Consider the following 27,946-nt stretch of genomic DNA (forward strand, 5'->3'; position numbering starts at 1 on the left):
ACACATTACCCAAATCATTTCATTTGATTCTTCACAACAACCTTATTTAATGAGGAGATTGATAGATCATGAGTTGGCTGCCCTCAGCACCACCACCCCTTCCTCCCTAAAGACATTCCGCAGGAGATCAACCTTGAAGAAAAATCATGCTTTTTTTTTTTTCATCACCAGGATTCAATTTTTAGAGACATTTGTATTTTTTAATATCACACTTTAGCTTTTTACTATCACTTAATCTTTAAGATTAGACATGAACAGCCAATATTTGGAGAGCCTTCATGCAACAAGTAAGTGAGATACTTCAAGAAACTATAAATTTACTTGTAGGGTACAGTTTTTGACAGGATGAAATTAAGATTAATCTACTCCAAAATGCAAGTTATTAAGGATGAAAAGAAGACTTCAGGCTTGCAGCTCAACCTTATTGGTGCAAGAATGGAGTCAGAGTAGATGCAAGGACTCTGGGACTTTTCAGGCTTCTCAGGAGTCTACTCCCTCAGGCGACATGGAGGTAGACTGATTTACACAGGATCTGCCTGTGTTCTGCTTTCTCATTCACCAATCTCTACAGCTTAGACTGTTTTAATTCACCTCAAGTTCTGAGACTAATTCTGCTTTGATACAGAAAAATGGAAGGAAAATAATGGCATCTATTGAGTGTTTCCTCTGTGCCAGACACATCATCTGAATCATTTCATTCAATTCCTCACAAAATTATTGCCAACTCACAGCAGCTAAGACAATAAACTCAATAAATACTTGTTGACTGAACAAACAGGCAATGTAGTTCTTGATATTCCCATTTTATAAATGAAGAAATTGATGCTCAGATAGATAAGTTAAATATATGCCCAAAGTTAGACAGGTGGTAAATCTCTTCTTTCCTTCCTCCTTCCCTTCCTTTTTTTCTTTTTTCAGTCTGAAAAAATTTTCAAAAGTTATACATACTTGACGTTAAAAACCTAAACATTACAAAAGTATAAAGAGTTAAAATGAATATATCTTTCTCCTCCTCCCTGCTCCACTCTCCAGTGATAACCTCTGTAGGAAATTTGGTGTATCCATGTCTTTTCATTGTATCAAGCATATCTTACAACTGCTGCCATGGTTCTGGGTTGGACTTTATAACTAATTCCTAGATTCATATAACTGGGCTTTGTCTTTAACTTGGTTCCAAGCTCCCATCCTGTACCCCCCAATTTTGTAACGGGGTGCTTTTATTATTTTATCCTCATATTTTTGTTTCTGTTATGTTCAGCAAGAGTATATTGGTGTTGCTTATAAAAAGTATTACCAAAATCAAATCTTTGAGTTTAACAAAATCAAATCTTTTCTATTTAAGTTGCCAGTGTACACTTGGGGGATGCAACAGATAGTTGAAATGTACTGTACAACAACAGTCTTATGACTGTGGTAGCAAATGAAAGGGTAAGCATGGCAGCAGTATGCACTAAAACTGATAAATGGATTGTAAAGAAAAAACAGTACACAATCAAAGAACCGGTAACTGCTTGTCTCTGCTCTTTGATTTGATGTGGTGCTGGTGATAGAGCCTCAGTCTTTCTGGAGGCAATCTGTGTTGTTGCAGAAAAAGATAAAACTATCTTAATAGACCTTTAGTTATCGCCACATTTTGTCTTTCACCATGTCTTGCAGTAGTTTGTCTTTTACAAGTGATCTGTAGCAATTCCGTTTCCTGCAAATTGCTCCCCAACATGTTCTTTATTTAGCCCATTTAACTGTTTCTTCAGTAAGTCAATTCTAAAGACCAGCTATCACTACTCTCTGACCACAATAATATTTCCTTCCTTAACCCTACTCCTTTATACCTATAGACTTCTCTCCTTTTGCTCCCACCCCACAAATAATCTCGTGATACTTTAGCTCTCCTGATTAATTTTTCATTTAGTTTATTTTTTTACTTGCTTGCTTACTAATGGTCGGACCCATGATTTTAACATATCTCATCATTAACTCAAATAATCCCTCTGCAATCCCTCATTGCAGTCTTTTGTTAAATCTGAAAAGCCCGTTCTTAACCCAGGAAAGAAATGTCTTCTTATTCTGGTCACCTGATTTTTCTCCTAGACCTTGATTTCTGAGGAAAGTCACAAAACAATGATCAAGTTCACAATAAATTTGTGCTACTGAACTTCAGCTGGATTTTTCACTTTGCTTGCTAGTTTTTGCATCTTTTCTTGACCTTTTTTGACCTTTTCCTATGGTAGATGCCCAAACTTTATACAGGTTCTAGTATCTCAGCTCTAAATATGGTTCTTAACTACTTGGGTAAGATTAAGGTCATTTGATATGGCTCCCTGACCTTCCCTGGTTTCATTCTAAGGAGATTTTTATTGCCAAACTCTCCTCACCACCAATATATAATCTAACATCCTGTCTTTGTTTTGTAAGAGACCCTTTTTCAAGGCAGGTGCCTTTTGTTCCTATCCTTTCCACACTCTTCTGGAACCTTGCTGCATCAATGATCTCCTCTCTGCAATGTCAATCTCTCTTTTCTTCCCACAAATAAGATCAGCCTCCACCAAAATCTTCCACAATCTTCCTTGAAATTGGATATCTCTTAAAATCGCCATTTCTCTTCTCTTCCACACTCTTTACTGCCAGTACTTTAAAAAGGGTAGGCTATACTTGCAGTTTGCATTCCTTACTGCTTCTTTATACTCCTTGAAATCTGGCTTCTATTCTCACAACTGTACTGATAATTCTTTCCCCAAGTTCCAATGTTCTGATAATAGTTTCATATAATGACTTCCAATTTTTGTCCTCTTTAGTCCTCCTCTAAGGTATATGACTCTCTAAGACATATGTACTTAAGGCATGTTGATTACCACATCCGTCTTAAAATTCTTTTTTCTTTATATGGGGGAACTTCTCTATTATGGGCTTCCTCTTGCCTTTAGGTGCCCTCCTACATTAACTTCTGCTGTATAGTGTCAACTTTTGCATGGTGAATTGAAAGCATTTATCTGTACAATGATCTGTAGTTGAATGTTTATGGGGATTTATTAACAAGAGTCAAAACCTAGATTCAACTCAAGTGTCCTTTAATAGGTGAATGGATAAACAGACTGTGGTACATTCATAAAATGGAAAACTACTCAGGAATAAAAATGAACAAACTACTGATACACACAAAGTAGATGATTCTCAAAAGTATTATGCTAAATGAAAGAAGCCAGACACTGAAGACTGCATACTGTACAGTTCAATTTATATTACATTCAAGAAAAGGCAAAACTACAATGACAGAAAGCAGATTAGTGGTTGCCAGGGTCTGAGGTGGGGGCAGGATACTGAGTACCAAAGGCTAAAAGGAAATGCTCTGAAGTGATGGAAATGTTTTACATTAACTATCGTGATGGTGGTGGTTACATGACTGGATACATTTGTCATTGATGTTTTAGAATTTTATTGTATATAAATTATACCTCAATAAAGCTCAGAAAAAGTTTAAAATCCAATACTGGTGCAGTGATTTTCATATCCTCATATATTCCCCAAAGAAATTATTGTTTAGTGGTCATTCTCTTATTCAAAATATTCCATTATTTGCCCAATAGATTGTAAACTTATTTTTGGATCTACCACTGAATCCAGTAATGCTAGTTACAAAGAAGGTATTCTGCAAGTACTTGATTTGTTGATGCAATTATTTTGTGTGTGAGCTAGCTGTGACTTTGGGCAAATTTCTTGTTCTATGTATGCCTCTGTTTTTCTTCTGTAAAAAAGGGGAAAAGACTAGTACCTATTTCATAAGTTTATTGTAAGAATTCAAAGTTGTAATGCTTGTAAGTAGTTGGCATAGAGAAAACAATAAAGGCAAAAAGTATTGGAGAGAATAAAATGTATTTTATCCTTTAAAAAACCTTATTCAGCGTCTAATTTTTACATGTGTAGTGAATTTATTCCTCAAAAAAATATAATCACTGTCTGTAATCAGGACTCCACAGTTCTCTAGACAAACTTTGGTGCTAGAAACAATCACTGATATATTTTCTCTACATCATTTCCGACTGTATCCAGTTACTTATTTTTCTTTATTTTCTTCACTCCTTTGCTTTTATCCTCTGTGATATTTACTGTTACTTTTCAGATGTGGAATTTTAAGATAGGTCTTCAAGAAGCCATTTACTTTATTTCCATTAGTTTGTTTACAGTTGAAGTGAATTGGTTGATGACTTGTTTAATGGATAGATCACTTTTCCAGGTAATTATCCTTTAAGGGTGATAGGTAATTCATAAAAATAGCTAAGTAGACCATTAATACTGACAAGTATTATTAATAAATTTTAAAGTGATAACACACTAAGATTTAAATAAATCATAGAATTTTCAAACTGTAAGGCGTGTATCTATTCACTACAAGCCCCTTATTACCTGTTGAAGAAATTGAGGCCAAAAGAGACTAAATGACTTGCCTAAGGACATGCAGCTAATTAGTGACAGAACCCCCAATTAAATCCATTCTTAATCCTGTGGCTTTCCATGAAAACCTCTCTCCATCTTTATAAACATAAATAGTCACTTTAACCACTAGCAAATTTTATTGAAGTTAGCTTTCATTTTGTCTAAGAACTAGTAGAATACATTTTTCAACTCACAAGAAATCTCTTAGATTGAGAGTCAGATGTAATATAATTTTCCTAATAGTGCCATGACTCCTCAATTCTCACCTTTCTCATTGATCAAGGTCAAAATACCACTGCCTCTTCTTGTGTCAGGCTGCTGTACTCTCCATCTGTCAAGACACCTGGGAATATTTGAGTTTGTACCTGATTTAAACCTCATCTCTCTTACTTGACCTATCTCACAGCTTCCTACTGAAGAAATCTTCAGAGCTTCCAGTTCCTCTGATTAGTTTAGACCAGAGGTTGGCAAACTACAGCCTGGGAGTCAAATATGGCTCACCACCTATTTTTTAAAATTAATTAATTAATTAATTTGTTTATTTATTTTTGGCTGTGTTGGGTCTCTGTTGATGTGCGTGGGCTTTCTCTAGTTGCGGTGAGCGGGGGCTACTCTTCGTTGCAGTGCATGGGCTTCTTATTGTGGGGGGCTGTTTTCTTGTTGCAGAACATGGGCTCTAGGCACGTGGGTTTCAGTAGTTGTGGCATGCAGGCTCAGTAGTTGTGGCTCGCAGGCTCTAGAGTGCAGGCTCAGTAGTTGTGGCACACGGGCTTAGTTGCTTCGTGGCATGTGAGATCTTCCTGGACCAGGGCTCGAACCCATGTCCCCTGCATTGGCAGGTGGATTCTTAACCACTGTGCCACCAGGGAAGTCCCCTCACCACCTATTTTTGTAAACAAAGTTTCATTGGAACAGATCCATGCTTATTTGTTTATGTATTGTTCATGGTTGCTTTCGCATTGCAATGACAGAGTTGTATACGTGTGACAGAGACTAAAAGACTTTATGAAGCCTAAAATATTTACTCTCCAGCCCTTTAGAGAGAAAGTTTATAGAGCCCCTGGTCTAGATTATGATCAATTTTTGGAGATGCTTATGAGCTTTGTAAAAGAATGTGTATTCTCTTTTTAGGACATTTTATTAGATATATACCTAATAATTAAAATGCGTAAATTATATTTTCAAGTTTTCTCTAGTATTAAGTGTTTTTTATACTTTCCTCTATCAAAGATTTAGTAATATGATACATCAATCTTTCATTGCAATTATGTTTATCTCAATTTCTTCTTGAATTTATAACAGATTTTGCTTATATGTACACGCAGTGGTAGAGACCCTATGTTATTTGGTAATGGTTCATTACTGTTATAGCCTCATTGTAAATTATACATTTTAATCAAAACAAATTATCTTCTCTATTAAATAATGTCTCTTTTCCTTGAATTGTACTTTGGTATTAATATTGATTCTTTTGATCTATTTTATTTTTAACTACATAATCGTTCCTTCTTTTATTTGATGTTTTTATATCCTTGGGAATGAGATACATGAGATGGTAGCCAAGTATATCTAATATGTGTGATTTCCCTATATTTGTCTTTTCCTCAACCAAAAGAGATTGTCTGGGACTTGCAGTGCTGGACTAAACAGAGTAAGCCCACTACAGCCTATTTCACCCATTAATTATAACCAAAAACTATGGACGGAACACAAAATACAATAGCAGGTAGATTGGGGAGAGAAGTAAAAACTTGAAGAATGGCCAGTAAAGTGATGAGTTTACTATTTCTTTTGTTTGGCTTTGACTCAAGAGTAGTGAATGTTCCACCCTGTGCAGTGCGTATGGACAGCAAAAACTCTGAGTAATTCCTGTTTCTAGCCAGAAGACTGAGAAAATGGTCTGAAGAATGCAAGGGAAATCCTTATCTTTTCTTTATTTTTTCTCTCCAGTCCTTGCCTGAGATCATCACTAGTTACAGATCTGCAGTGCTGTAATGATGCGGCACTCACCTAAAACCCTGAGGCAAAAAATTCCCATATTTCTTTTTAGTGGCACCAAGGAAAGTGACCTTGGTGAACCAAAGTATGTATGGGGAATCCTGATTATTTTTTTCGTGGCTTTTCTTGCTTCACTCCAATTTTGGCATCAGTTTCATGGAATTTTGCAACATCACACAGGTCTAAACCTATGAGAGAAACCCATATATTCTAGCCAGAGGAATTGGGAAAAGAGGACTTTTGGAGCCAGAGACTGTGGGAAAATCCAAGATAGTAAAGGGTTGAAGAGGGGGTTTCTGCATTTAAACTGACACAAGTTCTGGGCTTACACCCAAGCTGTGCATGCAGGGCATAGACGCATGAAGCACAGAAAAAGCTTTGAAAACTGAAATATGATATAAACTATTGCCCAAGACCAGAGTAAGTCCTGAGTGTTGCATATGTGGGGTGGACCCAAACAACATAACAATGATTTGGAAAACTAAACTGATATTAGAGCCATTGCTCACAGAAGGGACGGTAAAACTTGCAATATGAACCTAAATGAATTGATTGCCTACTAAACCAACCAACCAACCAAACAAACAAACCAGCTCATCATTTGCCAGAGGACTTTAAAAGGATCTGAAGTAAAAATAGAATACTCAGAATGTCCAAGATAAATGTCTAAGTTAATAGATAATAAACAGATGCTAAACCTGAGATAATCCAGATATTGGAATTATCAGACAAAGACCTTAAAACAGATATTTTCTAATGCTCCATGTGGTTAAGGATGGATACTCTTGAAATGAATGGAAAGATAGAAGTTTTCAGCCAATAAATACAAGCTATATAAAAGAACTAACTAAAAATTTAGGGCAGAAAAATACAGTAAGTGAAATTTAAAAAAAAATATTGGAGAGGCTCAATAGCAGAATGGAGATGGCAGAGAAAAGAGTCAGTGAACTTAGAGATAGATCAATACAAATTATCCTGTATGAGGAACAGAGATAAAAGAGATTGAAAAAAAAAAAGATCCTCAGGGACTTGTGTGAGAAAATATCAAAAGTTTTAGTATTTGAATTGTATACTATAAGTGAGTGAATTGTATGTTATGTGAATAACATCTCAATAGAGCGGACAAAAATATATTATCATCATTACTACTAATTATTTTAAATATTTTAAAATAGCATTATTATCACTATCAAAAAAAGTTTAACATTTGTGTCATTGAAGTCCCAAAAAGGGAGGAGAAAGAGATTGGCTGGAATCTTCCCCAAAATGGTGAAAGATATAAATTTACAGATTCAAGAAGCTCAGCAAACTCCAAAAATAATAAATATAAATCATGGTCAGATACATCATAATTTAAATACTTAAAACCAAAGAAAAGGAAAATTCTTGAACATACCAGAGCAAAAGAATATATTACATATGGGGGAAATAATGATTTGAATGACTGCAAATTTGTCATCACAAACAATGGAAGACAGAAGACAGTGGAATGATATCTTTAAAGTGCTGAAAGAAAATAACCATCAACCCAGAATACTTTATGCATTTTGGGGGTGATGAAACTATATGTATCTTTATTGTGGTGGTAATTATACAATCATCTGCATTTGTCAGAACTTACAAATATGTACATCAAAAAGGTGGATTTTACAATATGTAGATTAAAAAATAAATTTAAAAAGAAAATGACCTATAAATTTTAAATATGTATGATAGTGAACACATGCAAAAAAAAGGAATGCCTTTTCCTTCTCTAAAATAAGAGACAATTCTATACCTTTTCAACTCTAGAAGCATACCCTTTGAAACTAGAACGTGATTTTTTTTTTCATTTTTAAAGTAAGCATCATCTTAGCTGCCATTTGTAAATTAAAAATAAAATCACATATATATGTATATATATTTAATAAGTAGCTCAGTGTTAGAAAAATAGGTTGCACATATCACAAAAATTTTAGACATAATTATGATTTTAAAAATAGAGATTAAGGAGCATATTTTCTACATATAGGTATTATTTGTGGAAGCATAGAAAAATGTCTTGAAACATGTACCAATCTCTTAACTGTAGTTAAGATTTACAGTGCTGGAATTGATGGTATAGAGAAGTTTCTCTACTCACTTTCTATAATTTCTGAAACTTGTTTAAATGATATAATAACTTTTAAAAATAATTGTGATTTCTTCTGTATTTTAAAATAAAAATTCTGCAACATTTTTGAAAAGTGAAAATATAGAGGAAAAAAACCTACATTTTACTTCCTTTTTCTTTACTTTCTCTTTGATTGTCCCTATTGGTATGTATCATGTATCTGCCTGATCACTCTCAGAGTAAACCACGTTGCTGAGTCTTTGACTAGTAGAGGCCCCTAGCTCTGCTTTATAGCTTAGGAGTGTACATACTTGTGTCATTTACACATACAGTCCTCATTTTTGTGATTAGTTTCACTGTTACTATCATTAGCCCTGATCTCTTTCAGAGCAGTGCTTTGGAATGCAGAGGTGTGGGAAGAAGGCAATGAATTTTGGATGCAGACTGCCTAGAAGAAAATTCCAATTCTTGAACTCATTGGCAGTAAATTTTCTATTAAGTGGTAAAAATAAAAGTACCTTCCTTACATGTAATCTCATGTGTTACCTGAGATAATCCAGAGTTTGGACCCAGGTATGTCTGTTTCCAGAGGTCAAACTCCTTATTATCACATATGCTGCCTTTCATGAAGTGCCAAACGCATTTTCCAATGGAAGCAATGCTGTAAAAATGATTAAATTCCTTAATTAACCCACAAGGATAATCTGATCAATCCCGTTCAAAGCTCCGGCAAAGAAAGGCAGTGGCCAAAATTCCTTAAGACTGGAAACTAGGGTGATAAAAGCTACAAAAACATGTGATACATTATAAAGTACTATCTTAAAACAATTTTCAGGTTTTGCTTGTTAGTATGTAAGAGTTTTGATCCATATAGAAATTATATTCCACTCGCTTAGAGCCGATGTTCATGGGACCATAAGCAAATACACAAAACTGGAAGACTCCCTGGAAACCCAAATTTTGGAATTGTGCTATGCATTGTTACATAAGTGGGAAGACTATGTTTATTACTATCACAGATTGCTGTAACTATTTTATTCCTGAGGACTCCTCGATCATTTCACAAGTAGGCAGATAATACAAAGGCTCTCTGATTAACAAACTACAGTATGTGGAGGTAGGGAGTCATGACCCTTTCCTTTAGGGCAAATCTTTGAGATGACAACAAGGCACAGGCAGCTGCAGATTTAAAATGGGAATGGTCAATTTTTTTCCAGCAACTCTCTTGGTATTCCTAATGAAGGTTTTCACAAGCTGGGATGCTAGTCTTCTACAGAATGATGTTTAATAGGTGGTCGATTAAAATAAAAAGATTTCTATGAAATAAGGTTGAGAAATATTGCATTAAACAGTGTAAACAATTTAAAACAGATTACTGTAGAACCTTTCAGAACATTTTGATATATGGATAAATATTCATTGGAAATCTCCAAGATGGTGATAGAGTAGGCCGTGGTTCCAAACTTACTTGATTGTGTGGCACATTTTTACATACCTTTTAACATCTCTCAGAATGACTAATCTGTAGGACACCTTGGGAAATGTTGTCCTAACATGTGTAGACCCATGAATGCAGTAAATACCCAGTTTTCAAGCTTTGATATGGAATGTGTGGGGATCAGAATCAGTACCAGGCTAGGAAGGTTAATTGGACAGAGGGCTAAATCATGTGGGTAAGAGCAAGTAGAAGCTTGTTAGGCAGATCTTGTACCTTCTCATCAGCAAAATATTTACAAGCCCTCTATTAGTGTGAGTTACTGGGAAAATTTCCAAGTTGGCAAGCCTGGTCTATTGCTTTTTCACTGTATCATAATCCCAGATATTCTTTCTTAGGCCAACTTCTCTAGTATCTGTCATTACATCCTTTCAGGTTAATTTATTCAACCAGGTTTTACTGAGCATCTATTGCATATATTTAACTGAAGTAGGTGTTTAAAACTATGAATAAATATGTAGTAGAACCAGTTCCTATTCTTGAGGAGCAGATTGTCTCATGTATGAGACAAAAAATATTACTCAAGCAGCCTTCTTTCTCACCGTGGATGATACAGCCATTAGAGGCATGTCAAGCTCGTTGTTCTTCTCCCCATTCAAATACATTCCATGCCAACTTGTTCTCAGCCCTTTTGCTTATGCTCTTCTCTTGCTTTGGAATGACCCTTACTTTCCTCTATCTATTAACAATTGGGCCTTTCAAGGTCTAACTGAGGTTCCCATCTCTTCTCTGAAGACTTCCCTTTTGCCTTTCTCTGATCTCCTATTATCCTTTGTTTTATACTGAAGTTTATTGCTTATGGGTATTTATTTCACCTCCTCAAATAGCTTTTAAGTTCTTTAACTAGGAAATGCTTTATATGGGTAATGCTCACAGCGTGGGTTGATAATAAATATTTACTGATTGATATGCAAAATATGCTTCTGTATTTTCATAGTATCTTGCAGATGGGGCTGGGAGGGAGAAAAACATTTTAAGCAGAACAATAAATGGTTAAAGACTATTAAGTTATAGTGACATGACCTTAATACTCTAATGTTTTAATTTGTCAGCTAATTTTATTTAGGCCAAAACAACACATTTAAAATGGTATTTTGGCATAGTTCAAATGTCTACAATTAGAACCTCAGAAAGGATGTACTTACCGTCTTCCTCCACATTCAAAAATATCCCCATAGTATACCTTAAGCAATTAGTATATATCTTCAATATGATGCTTGCCAAAATATGATTTTATGTTAGCACAGAAAAGCACTTTTCCCCCCAACTATCACAGAAATTAAAACTAAACTTTTGGAGTGATCAAGATAAGAAAGACTTTACCCTGTCACCTTTTTATTTATTATGCTAGTGTTCCATATGAAATTAGTTCACATTGTGATATACAAAAGGGCATACGAATACGAAATGAAGTAAAATAAAAAATTAATGTATATTCAAAATGGAGTTCATGCAAGCCAATTTTAAGCAATAAGTAAAATGAGCTGTGTTGTCTACTTTGGTAGAAGGATATAGGACACATTATTTTCACTACCAGCTGCTCTTGTAAACAATACAGTTGAGTTCAATTAGTGTGACCCATTCAAACAGGTCATTAAATCAATATTACAGGCTCACTGAACTGAATAGTCCCAAATTTTTTTTCACAGCTGAAAGTCATCACATTATGTTATTCTATTAGAGCAAAACCTTGATTGACCTGAATCTAACTAACCTGAACCTTCAAATAACAGGTTTTTTCCCTTGTACTTGAATTTTAAAAGAACAAGACAAATTCAAAGCGAGTATAATATAGATGTAGTTGTTAATTATAGGCTGTTCCAATGAGTAGGCTTATTCCTTGCATTTGTATGCTCTTTTATATATCGCAAGGAGAGCAGACCCTTTATGGCTACTACTGGAAGGACCCTGGTTACCTAGTGGGGAAGTAGGAGAAGTATCTTTGGGGATAAGGCAATGAAGGGAAGGCTGGAAGGATACCAAAGCAAATTTGATTTACCTCCCAGTTTTTCTAAGGTCAGCCTTACTTTCACTCTCAGCATTTAAAAAGGGTCCTACTACAGTGCTTTCTGTAGTTTCTTAAACATTTTATTTTGCTAAGTGTAAATTACTGCATTTCATTATAATAATTCATAGTGATGGACATCTGAGAAATACATTTTTTTGTTTGTTTTTTGTTTCATTTTGTTTTGTTTTGAGAAATATATTTTGAATTGACGTTTTCTTTTCCTGCTGAGCTCTTATATTGGATTGGCCAAAAAGTTCGTTCAGGTTTTACCATAAGATGTTACAGAAAAACCCTGACAAACTTTTTGGCCAATCTAATATATGCTAACTATAAGGAGCTGCCCCTGACAAAAAACATAAGCTCTTGGAGAGAACATATCCACAGAGAACAGAGCCAAGATGCACCTTAGCCTTTGATTCTGAAGGTTTCTTTAGATATCAGCCTTCCTTCAAAGAGAATAAAATACCACAAAACATAGTGAAGGCAGAGAGGCCATCCATTCCAGCCAGCTCCAGTTAATTTAGAAATAGTTTCTTCATCTACAGAACTATTATATTGGCTTTTAATTTTTCTTGCAACAATCTGAGCTTTGACAATACCATCTAGAGACTCCCTTGGGCATGGAAGTGGTGCATATAATTAGGTAAGACTATTAGACTGGAGAAGTTAACTATAATTTTAAACTCTTGTGCCTTAGATTCAGGATAAAACTTTTCATATAATCCAATTATTATTTATTTTTTAAATGAAGTATGAGTTCCAAATGGAAAAGGTAAAAGAAGGTGTATTTATAGAATAAATTATAATCAGAAAAAAAACATTTAGGGGAAAGATAAGTTGTAGTATCACTTTGAATAATTCTGTGAATTAATTCATTTATCAAATGATTACTGAGCATCCATTATGAGCCAGCAACTATGCTAAATTGGTGATTTGTCTATGGCCTTTTTGCACTTTTCTCCTTTGTTAGAGGTACCCAGTAGTAAAGGGCCTTAGGTTCTAAATTACTTCAGAGTAATTTATTCTGAGGGCATGAGTTTTAAGCACGAAAACACATGATGAAAAATTTATATATTAGAACAGATTTTTTTTCATGCAGCGAAATAAAGAAATATTTTCAGATAGTAGAAATGACAGAATGCAGTGACTGATGGGATATGGAGGGAGGATAGCAGGAGAGAGGGCAATCAGGAATGATGAACACATTTCTGATTTGGAGAATTAGGTTCATGTTGGTAACACTGGCCCTCGCACAGCCCTCTAAAGTGTTTCATGTGCCAGGCACTCTGTTCGGCACTACTGTGGTGTAGGGAGAATTCTGTGTTTCAGTGGAAAACTATGCATTGTCCACAGCACACCTTCAGGGTTATCTAATCCTGCTTGGGTGGCAGCTATTTTACAGCTCTGTAGATTGGAGATAACTGATAGCAATGCAACATATTTCTTGTCTATAGACAATGATGTTTGTCTATAGACAAACAAATCTAATTCTCTCAGGTGAAGGAATAATTCTTCCCCCCTGTGGGAAAACCGGTCTTGCCTCTATTTGCACATTCATTTCAATATTCCTGATCTATAAATGTGTCTATTCTTTGAATTCTACTTTCAACTGGTTGTAAAACTTTACCAGTTTCCTCATTAGTGAGTTAAATAAAATCCTTAACATGTATTCATTTTTATCTTTGTATGAGAGTCATTTTCATGGGAAAATTATCTTTTAATAGTGGTTAATTTGACAAACATGACCTTTGTCCTCATGGAACTTACATCCTAGTGGGACAAACAGATAATAAACCAAACAAATAAGTACATATGTATTACAAAGTATGTATTGATAAGTGCTGAGGAAGAGAATACAGCAGGGAAATGGTATAAGGTGTGGGGGTGGGTGGTATGAGGTGAGGTTGCAATTAAATAGGAGGGTCAGAGGAAGGTCTTAATGAGAAAGTTCTCTACAACTAACTTTGGAATATATCAAGGGTACTCAAAGTTATATAGCTGTACAGACCACATTTATAATCGTATAAATTTTCCTAGTCACAACCTATGTATGTTCATGGTGGTAGAAAGAGTTTGTTATCCCATTCTTCTTTGCTCTCTCAGGGAAACCTACTCCAACCATATCCCCCTCCCTTCTGATCAATATCTTATCTTCATCTAATGGGAACTGTGGTTTACATCCAATGAACCTCTTAGTAAGCGTGGCAAAGTCACTTCAGAGACAGTTTTCTGAAACAGAGCTCGGAGTTAGGAAATTTTCAGTTTATACCAGAAATTTTCCTAAAAGCTTGGGATCTCTTCCAGAACAAACCAATCAGTGGGAAAGTATGTGTTGAGTTTTTTCTTCATGTGAATGGCATTGGTGCTGTAAGGGGCACAGAAAGAGGAAAGTACTATGGAAATACATATTTAAACTAAATTTGACAGAAATTCAAGTTATTTGAAAACAGTTAATTAGAAGGATTTTACTACCATTTCCATATTTAGGAAGACGCAAGCAGCTGTTCTTTCTATGCCCGTAGCTTGGAGATATACAGAAAAACATAATAGATAATTCTTTTTGTGTCCCTTTCCCCAGCAACCTCCAACTCCTTTGGCCCTGATTGAGAACCACTGCTCTAAATACTTGATTTTAAATAACTTTTTGAAAATTCAATTCCTAAATCCTAATTTTATTTTATTTTATTTTGTGTTTTTTTATTTTACTTATTTTTTATACAGCAGGTTCTTATTAGTTATCTATTTTATACATATTAGTGTATATATGTCAATCCCAATCTCCCAATTCATCACACCACCACCACCACCACCACCACCCACCACTTTCTCCCCTTGGTGTCCATACGTTTTTTTCTCTACATCTGTGTCTCTAATTCTGCCCTGGAAACTGGTTCATCTGTACCATTTTTCTAGGTTCCACATTTATGCGTTAATATACGATATTTGTTTTTCTCTTTCTGACTTACTTCACTCTGTATGACAGTCTCTAGATCCATCCATGTCTCTACAAATGACCCAGTTTTCTTCATTTTATGACTAATATTCCACTGTACATATGTACTACATCTTCTTTATCCATTCGTCTGTCGATGGGCATTTGGGTTGCTTCCATGACCTGGCTATTGTAAATAGTGCTGCAAGGAACATTGGGGTGCATGTGTCTTTTTGAATTATGGTTTTCTCTGGGTATATGTCCAGTAGTGGGATTGCTGGGTCATATGGTAATTCTATTTTTAGTTTTTTAAGGAACCTCCATACTGTTCTCCATAGTGGCTGTATCAATTTACACTCCCACCAACAGTGCAAGAGGTTTCCCTTTTCTCCACACCCTCTCCGGCATTTATTGTTTGTAGATTTTCTGTTGATGCCCATTCTAACTGGTGTGAGGTGATACCTCATTGCAGTTTTGATTTGCATTTCTCTAATAATTAATGATGTTCAGAAGCTTTTCATGTGCTTCTTGGCCATCTGTATGTCTTCTTTGGAGAAATGTCTATTTAGGTCTTCTGCCCATTTTTGGATTGGGTTGTTTGTTTAATATTGAGCTGCGTGAGCTGATTATATATTTTGGAGATTAATCTTTTGTCTGTTGATTCATTTGCAAATATTTTCTCCCATTATGAGGGTTGTCTTTTCGTCTTGTTTGTACTTTCCTTTGCTTTGCAAAAGCTTTTAAGTTTCATTAGGTCCCATCTGTTTATTTTTGTTTTTATTTCCATTACTCTAGGAGGTGGATCAAAAAAGATCTTGCTGTGATTTATGTCAAAGAGTGTTCTTCCTATGTTTTCCTCTGAGAGTTTTATAGTGTCTGGTCTTATATTTAGGTCTCTAATCCATTTTGAGCTTATTTTTGTGTATGGTGTTAGGGAGTGTTCTAATTTCATTCCTTTACATGTAGCTGTCCAGTTTTCCCAGCACCACTTATTGAAGAGACTGTCTTTTCTCCATTGTATTTCCTTGCCTCCTTTGTCATAGATTAGTTGACCATATGTGTGTGAGTTTATCTCTGGGCTTTCTCTTCTGTTCCATTGATCTATATTTCCATTTCTGTGCCAGTACCATATTGTCTTGATTACTGTAGCTTTGTAGTATAGTCTGAAGTCAGGGAGTCTGATTCCTCCAGCTCCATTTTTTTCCCTCAAGACTGCTTTGGCTATTCGGGGTCTTTTGTGTCTCCATACAAATTTTAAGATTTTTTGTTCTAGTTCTGTGAAAAATGCCACTGGTAATTTGATAGGGATTGCATTGAATCTGTAGCTAAATCCTAATTTTAGAGCTTTGACCTAAGGAAGTTGTTTTGTGCAATTGTTGAACTTACCATCTGGATATTAAACACAGAATTAATTAAAATGCCATAAATTCTATTCTCAGTGTGCTCACAGGGAAATGATGAAAGGCAGTTTTCAGGAGGTATTTACCAAACAGTGTTTTATCCATGTATTCCCCAGAGCCTGTACCCTCACCACTGGAGCAATCTAGCACACATTGGGATTGATGGGTGTATATGCCTGGGCTATGGCCTTGTTTTCACAATGTATTTGTGACCCTGTCACTGCTTATTTACCCTCCAGCATTTAGTTGTTGTTGCCATATACTCTGAGGATACTGCTTTTTGGTTTTTTCTCTCATCCCTCCTACCTCTGCTAGTGTCAGATCACTGGAATTAGCAGGTGTTCTAGATAATCAAACCCAGGAAGGCCGTCATATTTTGGTTATGTTGTTTAACTTTTCATATGTGTTAATTTTGTCTCCCCAGCTAAATTGTAAGCTCCTTTAAGTTAGGGAGTACTAGGCTTATAAGCAATGTTCCATTAATGTTTACAAACAAATGTCACATCTCTTATGCACATTAGTCCTTTATCTTGTACAGTCAAAACTTTCTCATTGCTACTGTTGGAGAGGTTGTAAAAACACCATGATAGAATTTATAGGTTCACAAGTGGAAGAAGCAGAAGAGATAGCTTAGGGTGGAAGACAGCCCTAAGGTTTTGAAAGTCCTATCAAAATTCAAGTGTGTAATCTGGTAGGGGTAATGCATTAAATTACAACTAGCCATCAACATCCTTGCTAGATACATTGACCAAGTGAGTTTAATTAGAGCTCCTAAATGAGAATAAGTTAAAAGACAGAGCAAGTTTTAACTTGGGTAGGGAGAATGCTATGGAACATGAAATATGTTAAGCGGGTGGCAGAGAGGAGGCAGCCCCATGGTAGGAGGCTTGGACATGCATTTATTCAACAAGTATTTATGAGCTGTGGGACTACATGGGGTGGAGGAGTAGAATGATAGGAAGAGAAGTGAGTGCAGAGGGAGTGAAAGAGAAAACAAACTCCTTCACAATTTTGTCAAAGGCTAGCCTTTTGGACATCCAAAGGTTATTTTTCCTGCAAACACCTTATCTCTTCTTTGTTACTTTGTTTTAGAGCGTGCTGGAAATTCCCTTATCTGCTAGTTCCTTATCTGTTCTTGATTCCTTTGCTTGTTCATTGACAGTAGGGCTGCCCTGGCTTCCTGGAAAAACTTCTCTGCAGTCACAGAAGATATTTGCTTTACCCTCTAAGTTGCCTTGGCTGGGCTCTGGGGATTTATATAAAGAGATATTTTGGAGCAAAAATGGAGGCCCTCTCATGTTCTGGTGTTGTGTGCAGACTGGGTTGATGAGGGGGTTAACTTTTCCTGCCAAGGTCATCAGGAAGAAAACTGTCCCCTGAGAGATGCTAACATTAACCTGGGAACTAAAGATTACGGATGCAGAGGGACCTTTGAGCTATAAGGCTTTCACAGTCACACTGCACTAAATCAGGGAGGAAAAAAAAAAAAGAAAAACACAAGGCCGCTTGAAGGGAAAAGCTCAAATTATATATTCTTTCTGAAGAATGCGTCTTTGTTCCCTCAGGACTGGTACAAACCCTCATATGCCTTGTCTGATGGTAACAAATCAGTGTTTTGAAGGTAGCACAGTATCAGAAAGGTCACACACAGTCTTTGGTGCTAAAAGACTTGTGTCAGAAACCTGGCTGTACCACTTAATAGCTGTGTGGCCTTGATCAAAGCTACATCAATGTTATTGCCTCAGTTCGCCAATCTCTAAAATTGAGATTCCAGTGTCTATCTCCCAGGGTTTTTAGAATTAGAAATAACACAGAAAAAGCACTAGCACAGTGCTCTCATAAACTAGGTGCCCAAACAGTAGCAGGCAATATTAATACAATATTCATGATGTGGAGATAATTCAGATTCCTTCCTCTGCCTGGGAGATGGGCTAGAGAAGTTGCAACTGAGGAAGAGGGTACACCGCTTCCTCTGCAATGGTTAGATAATTATCAGAGAAGTAAGAAATATTTCATTGTGCTAGAGAAACAGCAAAAGTTTCAGATAAATGAGAAGAAAACACAGGATAAACAGTTACATTACAAAATGAGCAACCCTAAATACTGGCATTTATGGAAAATTCAACTGTGAGACAATCACTTATGATTAGTAACACTCTTTTCCATGTAGACCATAAATGTGCTAAAAAAAAACCTTATAAATCGGTTGTTCTCTTACATTGATTAATTCTCTCTTATTTACATTGATAAGAAGAAATCGTTTACTAGACACTTAAATGTCAACATTGGCCTAACCTGGGTTGAATAATCTCAAGCTCTGAATTAATGAATTTGTGATACAGCCAGGTAAAGTTCTGCTTGTTTTTCCTTTATTCCAAATTTCCCATTTGATGGCATACTGTCCTTTAAATTCAGGCAATTTTTATTTAGGCTTTCATTATCAGCAGGTGGCCAATGGGCACTTTTTTAAAAAAGTTTTTTTATTTTTGGTTATTTATAGAAAATATACATTATGCCAAATTTCCTGAGTTTACAGATGTTTCGTTCATGGTGGAAAAACAGCAATTTTCTCACATTGTTATAGTATCTGAAAGGTTTTTCACATATATGCGGATATCAGTCTTGCAAAGTTACTGGAGAGTCAGTAACTAATAAGAAAGGTTTTATGTTTCTTTTATGTTGGGGTTTAGGGCTAGACAGAATGATTTTTACTGTGGTAAAATCTATAGAACATTACCATTAAAACTTACCATTGTAACCAGTGTACATTCACATTGCTACCACCACCACCATTCATTTCTAGGCTTGTTCATCTTCCCAATCTAAAACTTTATTAAACACTAACTCCTTATTCTCCCTCCCTGAGCCCCTGACAACCACCATTCTACTCTCTGTCTCTATGAATTTGACTAGTCTAGGTACCTTATATAGATGGAATCGTACAGTATTTGTCCTTTTATGTCTGACTTATTTCACTTACCATAATGTCTTCAAGATTCATCCATGTTGTAGTATGTATCAGAATTTCATTATGTTTTATGGTTCAATAATATTCATACAGACCTTATTTTGTTTATTCATTCATCTGTTGATGGAAACTTTGGTAGAATCACCTTTTGGCTATTGTGAATAATGCTGCTATAAAAATGTGTGTATAAGTATCTGTTTGAGTCCCTGCTTTCAATGTTTTGGGGGTATAAACCTAGGTGTAGAATTTCTGGATCATAGGTAATTCTGTGTTTAACTTTTTGAGAAACCACCGAACTATCTTCTACAGTGGTTACACTATTTTTCATTCCCAGGAGCAGTGCATGAGAGTTCCAATTTCTCAACACCCTTGACAAGGCTTACTTTCCATTTTTAAGAAGTTACAGCCATCCTAATGAATGTGAAGTGGTACCTCATTGTGGTTTTAATTTGTATTTCTCTAATGACTAACGATGTTGAGTATCTTTTCATGTGCTTATTGGCCATTTTATATTTTCTTTAGAGAAATATCTGTTTAAATCCTTTGCCTATTTTGGAACTGGGTTGTTTGCCTATTTTTAATTGCTATTTTTGCTAAGCTTCAGTCAGCTCCAGCAATGGAGCCGAGCTAATTCTTCTCAACAAGAAAAATAAAACTAATTGTAAAAATCAGGGACAAAACGTGAAGAGAAACCATCTAAGAATTGTGGAGAGTAAGTTATGTTTCTTAAGTAAAGAGGAAGAAAGGGAGAACAAATGGGAAATCCAGAAAGCTGCAGGGAGATGAAGAGACCACAGGAATTGCTGTTTCTTTAATTAGTTGGGATAGCCAGGCAGGGTAGCTATATCATGCCTAAGTCAATGGGAAGGTGCAAAACAAGACTGAATTGAAGGTGAAAAAGTCAGGAAGGTGCAGGTGATACTAGATATGAGGATTAGCATTCTAATCAAACACTACCATATGGTTGGCTGTTGGAGTAAAATATGTTGGGAGATGAATAAAATTGCATCCTGGACTTCAGTTGTTTGACATTTGCTCTAAAATGTTATTTTAAGATTTAGTTATAATTTAAGTTTATAATATGCTTTAGATACGAACAAGGTTCAAAAGAATGTCTCTTTATCGTAATCAAACAAGTCAGTTTACACCTTATAGCTCAAACCTTGTAGGCTGTGGCATACAACTGCCATCTGGTGTTGGTATGTTCGCATAGCAGGCTTATGCATTTAATACATTCAAAACAAAACAAAACAAAAAAACTACTTGGGGGCAGAATTTGGAAAACTAAAGTGATGAAGTGTTAGAGGTCTAAATTAATAAATTAATAAGGTGTTATTTTTTTAAAAAAGAGGACAGAAAGCAACCTCTGAAAATACTTCCTTATGGAATTCAGAGTGATGCAGAGACTGTGCCTATTTACTATTGGCAAAAGGGGATTTTTTTCATGGATGTGGACAGCCCGTGAATTGTGAATGGATTCATTGTCTTGGTGGTCTGGTTTACCCTTGAATATGCTGTAAATTTACACAGCTGAGAAAGTGATCAAATACAAAAAGAAGTGCATTTGAGAGGAGACGTTTTGTAAGCTCTAAATTCCTCGTTTTAAAGGTTATAGTTCTTTCAGCAAAATCAAACGTTCTTTTTCTTTTGTTGAGTAGTTCAATATTTTTCTGTGTCATGTAAGAGTGCTTAATGCTTCCAGAATTCATTTTACTCGAAGAAATCAGTTTGAAAAATCAAGCCCCATGATGCTTTCAAGATTAATACACATTCCATTGAAAATAAGTATACTGGTGGTACAAACATAAGTGATCTGTTCCAATCACCTAAAGTCAGGAAGGTTGGCAGAGACTGAACACCCAATCTCCGGCTCACTTCTCTTGGGAGTCAGATGTGGAAAGCTTGTCTTTTTTGAGCTTCATTTTAATTAGCTGGTCGGGGGAAGCAGTGATGAAGTAGCCCAAGGGAAACCTCCAAGCTACCCAACTGAACATTAGAAGACTGGCTCTATGGACTAAGAAAAGCTAAAGTTGCTTAGTTTTACAGTGAAAAATAACATTGGGGATGATTGCAGTTAGGAAGGAATGAGAGCCTTAACTGCATTTCTTACTGCTCTGGTCCAAGAAAGTTTGCTTAAGAAATTATGAATTTATAAAGAATGCTACTTCCCTGAAAAAAAAAGTCTAGGTTTTTGAGTAACAGTGAAAGCTGTGACTTTTAGACTTTCTTGTAGTTCCCTTTGTGAGCAATTTGCTACCTTACTTTTTTGGTTCACAGCTGGGAGTTATAAGCAAGCTGAGAGTGGAAAGAGAAAAATTTGTTCAGGCATCAACAGGAAACTGTATTGGACATTTTCCTGAACCTTACCTCTGTCTCAAGCAATCAGGTTGTATTAAATCTCAATGATACTTTACACATTTATCCAGTTCTACATTAAGCCTCTGACATCTTTAGCATTACCATTGAATAAAGTGAGTAAATAGGAAACAGAATTAAAAACCTGAGACTGATGTCTGCTTTATTTCTTCCACCTTTCTTTCCATCTTTTTTCCTGTGTCTCTAGCCATTTGAGGTGAGTAGTTTGAAGATGGTGCTCCCCAATAATCAGTAGTCTCTTCAGGACTCAAATGGACACCTTGCAATCTGTAACTTTAGTACCTATTCACAATAATATCTGGACGTCCACTATTTTCTGTTTCTATAACCACCAGATAAGTGTAGGACTTTGTACAAAAATTGCAACAACTAAGCGATTTCTCTACTATTTTTGTCCCACCAGGCCCATCCTATAGAGAGAGTAGTTAAGTCAATTTTCTCAGACATCATTTTTTCTTACTCAAGTTCTTAGAACGTTTACAATTCACGTAATACAGCAAATCCAAATTCATTGGTATGACCTTCAAAACTACTCTCCATATTGTTCTCATTTGCAATTTCCATACTGTATTCTCCTATTAGCTCCCAATATGGGCTCTGCTGCAAACAAGCTAAACATGTTACATTGGATTATCTTCTTGAATCTTCACAATGACCTTATGATGTATATATACTTTTATTATTAATCCCACTTCATAGATGAGGATACTGAGGTTTATTGACAATAAGAACTTGGTCTAAGGGTAATGCAATTAGTTAGTGGCAAACATGGGATTAGAATCAGTGTTGATTCCAGAATTAGTGCTGAATATTCAGTAGGCAGACTGTAGTGCCATCAGCCTGTGTTTAAAGCAGGGACATAAAAAATACGTTTTAAAAAAATTTGGTTTGATACTAAGGGAGGACATTATGGAAAATAATTAGCACTTTCTTAATCTTTATTATTTTACTTTGTTTTCATTCTCTTCATTTTATGCTATTGAACTTGGTCTCAATAGAAATATTTGGTGAGAAAAATGTTAGATAACATTATTTTATCTTTTTTAAACTTTGTGTTATGAAGAGTTTAGAATGTATACAAAGTAGATAGAATAGTATAATGAATACCTATGTACTCAGTATACCCAGCCTCAATAATAATCAATTCATCCTGTGTCATCCATACCTCCATCCACTACCCGCTCCCATATTTAAGCAAGTCCCATTCATCATGTTATATATCATGTGTAAATATTTTGGTATGTACCTCTAAAAGAACAGGACCATTTTTTAACATAATGACAATACAATTATTTCACCTATAATATTAACAATAATTCCTTTAATAATGTCAAATATCCTGTCAGTGTACACATTTCCAGTTGTCTCATAAATAGTATTTATTTTATATACTATATATGAATTAGGATCCAAATAAGGTCTACATCTTGTGATTGGTTGCTGTTTTAAGTCTCTTTTAATCTACCACATACCCCACCATCTCTCTTCTTTTTCTTGGCAATATGTTGAAGAAACCAGGTTGTTTGTCTTGTACAGTTTCCTAGAGTATGGACTTTGAGGATTGCATTCTCATGTGTAGATTAACAAGTTCCTTTGTCCTCTGTGTTTCCTATAAATTGTCAATTGGATCTAGAGCCTTGATTGGATCTACAGGTTTAATTTTTATTTTTTCCAGACTTACTTTATATGTGGTGTTGTCTTCTTCCATTAGGAAGCATACGATGTCTGATTGTCTCTCTAAATATATTTATATTAACTTAGGATATCTTGTGTGCTTATTTATCCATTATTTGATAAATGGTTCCATTTATTCGAGTTCAGCTTCATCTTTCTTTAATAAATCACATCCATAATTGTATTGTCTAAGACATTTCAGTTTCATGTTCTTCAAAGTGGAGATCTTGAAGTGAAATTCTTGAAGTAGAATTCTGAATGTTTCTACTTCTAATATCTTATAATCTCTTAATAAGGCATTCAATTCAATTTACATAGAAGTAAGACTTTTCCCATCCACATTTTATCTATTGACAAATATAACTAAGTTATATAATTACAATATAAGTAGACTGGAATACACAATTCTGGGAACAAACACAACTGACTTTTTATAAACAAACAGTTAAACTGGAGAGTGAAGAAATATGTGGTTACCCGTAAGTTTCAAAATATCTTGGGCATCAGTTGATATGTTTTACAGAGTTAACATGGCAAATTAGTTAAATAATGTTCAATTAAAAGAGCTTCTAGCACATTGCTGTCCAATAGAACTTTCTGTGATGATGGACATGTTCTATATCTACATTGTGCAATAGAGTAGCCATTAACCACATGTGGCTATTGAGCACTTGAAATGTGGCTTCCATGAGACTGCAGAACTGAATTCTTAATTTAACTAATGAATTTAATTTAATTCATAACCTTCTAGGACAGCTCAGTTCTAGGATACAAAATCTACCCTGGGGAATAACTGGTTCCAGAGTCTGACTCCAGAGCCTGCACCTTTAACCACAACACTATGTTGCTTCCTGATCTGGTGTTTCTCAGGATTTTTTTTTAATGCATAAAACGTATTCACATTTATTTTATTTTTTTAAGCAAATGACAAAGACCCAGTTTACCAACTTAACTTTTTAAAACCTAAGATTAACATTACATATTTAAACAATCGTCTGCATAAAACCACAAGACCCCAAATAGCCAAAGCACTCTTGAGAAACAAGAAAAAAGTTAGAGGCACCGCACTCCCTGACTTCAGACTATACTACAAACCTACAGTAATCAAAACAGTATGGTACTGACTCAAAAATAAACACATAGATCAATGAAACAAAATAGAGATCGCAGAAATAAACCCATGTACCTATGGTCAATTACTCTACAACAGAGGAGGCACCAAAATACAATGGGAAAATACAGTCTCTTTAATAAATGGTGTTGGGAAAACTGGACAGCTACATGTAAAAGAATGAAATTAAAACATTTTTATCACACCATATACAAAAATAAACTAAAAATGGATTAAAGACCTAAATGGATTAGAAACCATAAAACTCCTAAAAGAAAACGTAGGTAGTACACTCTTTTACATAGGTCTCAGCAATATCTTTTGGATCTGTCTCCTCAGGCAAGGGAAGCAAGAGCAAAAATAAACAAGTGTAACCTAATCAAAGTTAAAAGCTTTTGCACATTGAAGGAAACCATCAACAAAACAAAAGGGCAACCCACCTAATGGGAGAAGATATTTGCAAATGACATGTCTGATAAGGGGTTAACATCCAAAATACATAAATAACTCACACAGTTCAATATTTTTAAAAAAAAAGCTATTTAAAAAAATGGGCAGAGGACCTGAATAGCCATTTTTCCAAAGAAGACATACTGATGGCCAATAGGCACATGAAAAAATGCTCAGCATCACTAATCATTAGGGAAATGCAAATAAAAACCACAATGAGCTATCACCTCATACCTGTGAGAAGGGCCATCATCAAAAAGATGAGAAATAACAAGTGGTGGCAAGTGTGTGGAGAAAAGAAAACCCTAGGACACTGTTGGTGGGAATGTAAATCGCTATAGCCACTATGGAAAACAGTATGGAGGTTCCTCATAAAACTAAAAATATAACTACCATATAACCCAGCAATTCCACTCCTGGGTATATAGCCAAAGAAAATGAAAACCCTCATTTGAGAAGATATATGCACCCTAACATTCATAGCTGAGTTACTTATAATAGCCAAGATGTGGAAGCAACCTAACTGTGCATCAACAGATGAATGGATAAACATGTGATATATGTATATATCATCTATATCTATATATAGATGATGTATATACACAATGGAATATGACTCACCCATTAAAAAATGAAAATTTACCCTTTGCAACATGCATGGACCTGGAGGGTATTATGCTTAGTGAAGTAAGTCAGAGAAAGACAAATACTGTATGTTTTCACTTATTTGTGGACTCTAAAAAATAAAACAAAACAAATGGATATAATAAAACAGAAGCAGTCTTACAGATACAGAGAACAAATTAGTGGCTATCAGTCGGGGGAAGGGGAGGGGGAGGGGCAAAAAAGTTGAAGGGGATTAAGAGGTACAAACTAGTAGGTATAAAATACATAAGATACAAGGATGTAATGTATAGTACAAGGTATATAGGCAATATTTTATAATAAATTTATATGAAATATAATTTATAAAATATCAAATCACTATATTTTATGTATGAAACATATAATATTGTAAGTCAATTATACTTCAATAAAATAAACAATTGTCAAAACTTACTAAGTTGCCAGCATTCATGCACACTAGAAAATATCCTCAATTTATATTAATTAAACCAGAAGTGCATTACTATTAATGCATTAATATCTTCCACTACTAAATACTGAAAAAATTGAGATTATTTTTGTGGAAGATTCATCCTGGCAATGTTAACTTCACAGCAGGCTGACACTACTTAGCTCACATTTCAAACACAATAGAAAGGCAGGTCTATGCTAGTGTTAGTGTAGGAAAGAGCCACAGGCACCCTGGGTTACATTTAATAGAAAACAAAGTGCATGCAGAGATTCACAACAATTTTAAAGACCAAAAAAATGGTCCTATTATGTGGTCCCAACAATAAACTGAAAGTTTATGACCAATAGTGGTTTGGATGAGCTGTTTACAAATACTTTAGGTACAGTTATACTGAAAGATAGTTCATTTGGCATCTTAAAAAAAAAGTTCCTATCAATCTTCAGATGGAACTTGTTATAGTTAACGTTTCTGTTAAGTGCACGCATTGAATTACTTGTTATCCAAGCATAGCAGCTGCTCCTTACCATTTAGCCTTAAGGACTTTAATTGGTCATCGTCAACGTCTACTCTTTCTTGACCATTCTCGACAATTCTCTTTGTAGTGATTTTCTGCCATTAACAATTTTAGAAGTTGATATAGATTTGAAGTTGTCCGTTCCACTACCGCCAAGTGATGTGGAAGAGAATGAAGTGAGGCCCTCGTGATTCAGGGAGGCAAAAGAAGTAAATCCGGTATCAAAAGAACCCCCCCCCCTCCAAAATATGGAAAGCCACTGAAGGCAGAAAAAAGACTCTGTGCCTCAACTTCTGCTTCCTATATCCCCAAAAAAGGCCTCAGATGGGTCTTTGAAGAAGTCCAATGAAAACGGACCCCTTCCACCAAAAAATTCCCTGAAGACGTCATCTGGGTTATGGAATGTGAAACCAAATTGAAAGGGACTGTTAAAATGACTTCCACCTGCACCTTCACCATTTAACCCTTCCTTGCCATATTTGTCATAGATATCCCGTTTTTAAGCATCTGATAACACCTCATAAGCCTCAGCTACTTGTTTGAATTTTTCTCTCTGCTTATTCTTTATTCTTAGGATTTTATCTGGATGCCACTTTAGTGCTAGTTTCCGATATGCCTTTTTTATATCCTTAAAAGGCTGAGTGATGTCTCTGCACGCCTAGAACTTCATAGGAGTCCACCACGTTTTGACAGGCTGTTGAAAGGAGCATGCGTTTCTGCTTTTAAGGTCATCTACGTGGGACCTAGGATGTGGGAGCCGGTGGCAGGAAGACAAAGCAATGGGGCGTGGCCCGGGTGTCCCCTCTGCTCATGCACCGCTGAGCTGGTAATGGTGGCAGCCTGCTGTTTCTCACGATTTAGTCTTATATGCCTCTTTGCCTTTGTGCATGATATCCATTCTAGCTGAAAATTGCATCCTCTCAATTTCCCAAACCTCTTAGCCTGGTGTGGTAACCAGACTCTGTGCTGGCCTCCAATAAATCATGCCTCCCGAGTATTTATTGATACATACTTGTGTGTTTCCACCCACAGTGACCCATGTGTAACCAATAAATTGTGTTGCACGTGATACTGCCTGACTTCCAAGGCTAAGCTATAAAAAGCCTTGCAGCTTCCACCTTGATCTCTTAGAGCACTCGTTCTTGGAGCACAGAGTCACCTTGTAAGGCTCCACCTACCCTGTTGGATAGATCTTATGGAGAAGCTCTGAAACTTCACAGAAAGAGGGAGGATTCTAGCTGAGACCTGTCTTTAAAGCCATCTCCTCCAAGGTACCACGCATGTGAGTGAAACTGTCTTGCAGCCTACCAACCAGCCCAGCTACTAAGTAGGTACCTAAATTATGAAATAATAAAATACCTGTTGTTTTAAGTTTTAGAGATAGTTTGTTACATTGCAATAGATAACTGGAACAGCTAGCTA

At 35.6% G+C, this 27,946-nt stretch overlaps 1 long non-coding RNA gene and 1 pseudogene across 7 annotated transcripts in view; one reads left to right on the forward strand and one right to left on the reverse strand.

The window, feature by feature from the left end:
- LOC309620680 (dnaJ homolog subfamily B member 6 pseudogene) lies at window positions 1-27,851 on the reverse strand (annotated as a pseudogene). The gene has a single exon. The product of its transcript is annotated as a dnaJ homolog subfamily B member 6 pseudogene (transcript).
- The window catches only part of LOC309620793, a 959,234-nt gene that overhangs the window by 122,964 nt on the left and 808,324 nt on the right, over window positions 1-27,946 (forward strand). The gene's annotated exons all lie outside the window — the stretch shown is intronic.

The sequence above is a fragment of the Balaenoptera borealis genome, assembly GCF_965194805.1.
Source record: "Balaenoptera borealis genome assembly, chromosome: X".
Classification (NCBI taxonomy): domain Eukaryota; kingdom Metazoa; phylum Chordata; class Mammalia; order Artiodactyla; family Balaenopteridae; genus Balaenoptera; species Balaenoptera borealis.